Source organism: Oncorhynchus tshawytscha, linkage group LG16, assembly GCF_018296145.1.
Source record: "Oncorhynchus tshawytscha isolate Ot180627B linkage group LG16, Otsh_v2.0, whole genome shotgun sequence".
In the NCBI taxonomy this organism is placed as follows: domain Eukaryota; kingdom Metazoa; phylum Chordata; class Actinopteri; order Salmoniformes; family Salmonidae; genus Oncorhynchus; species Oncorhynchus tshawytscha.
In genome coordinates, this window is record NC_056444.1 from 21,622,703 (window position 1) to 21,623,804 (window position 1,102).

The window sequence follows — 1,102 nt, forward strand, 5'->3', positions numbered from 1 at the left end:
CCAGAGTAACATATGTAGTGTATTTATCTTGCCACTGCCACTCCAGACACGAAATGGAACTGCTGCTCATCCCTCAGAAAGCCGTCGGTGCTCTCATCAATAACATACAAACAGACGCGAATACGTGCCATTACAGATTACAACAGCTCAATAATAATAATATCAGAATCCTGGGAGGTGTTCCAGGGACACACCATATGCATTCTACGAACATAACATAAGCATTTCAGAAACGCTACAGGTACATTCTAAGAACATAACATAAGCATTCTAGAAACACTACAGGTACATTCTAAGAACATAAGCATTCTAGAAACACTACAGGTACATTCTAAGAACATAACATAAGAATTCTAGAAACGCTACAGGTACATTCTAAGAACATAACATAATCATTCTAGAAACGCTACAGGTACATTCTAAGAACATAACATAAGCATTCTAGAAACGCCACAGGTACATTCTAAGAACATGACACAGGTATTCTAAGAACTCATAGAGAGCAGCAGGGGAGAGAAGGGAAGGAGGCAGAGTGATGGTGGGTAGCTGAACTCCTGCTAAAGATATTACAACCAGGTTGCCTGAGTTACGCCCACTGTTATGTTATAGCCTACCTCTACGTCTTTAGAGGCGATGGATGAAGTGAATGTCTTACATTAAAAACACCCTTGCAGCTCTCACATACATCCCTCCCCCTTCCCTCCCTTCCCCTCATCCTGTGAAAGCCACAGGATGAGTAGAAGCATTGATATAATGGGATTGCTCACACTCGTATGGCCTGATGCTGTGTTTATAAGCTGGGATAAATCTGGAATCACTTTGAGCATAATAAGCCTATTACAATACAGAAGACCCAATCACCCCTGCACCTAGGGATCTGGATTGGAGAGGCAGAGGGAGGAGAGGAGCGAGGTAGGGAGAAGAGGGAGAGAGACAGAGGAAGGAATAGAGAAGGGGGGCATGGACTCAGGGCAATGGGTTCAAATGTGGGGCAGAGAGGCTGCGAACTGTGATCTAGCAGCAGCACAAGCTAGATTACTGCTCTGTACGTCAGAGACACGCTATTTCACAGGATGCAGTATTTCACAAAACACCAGCCAGT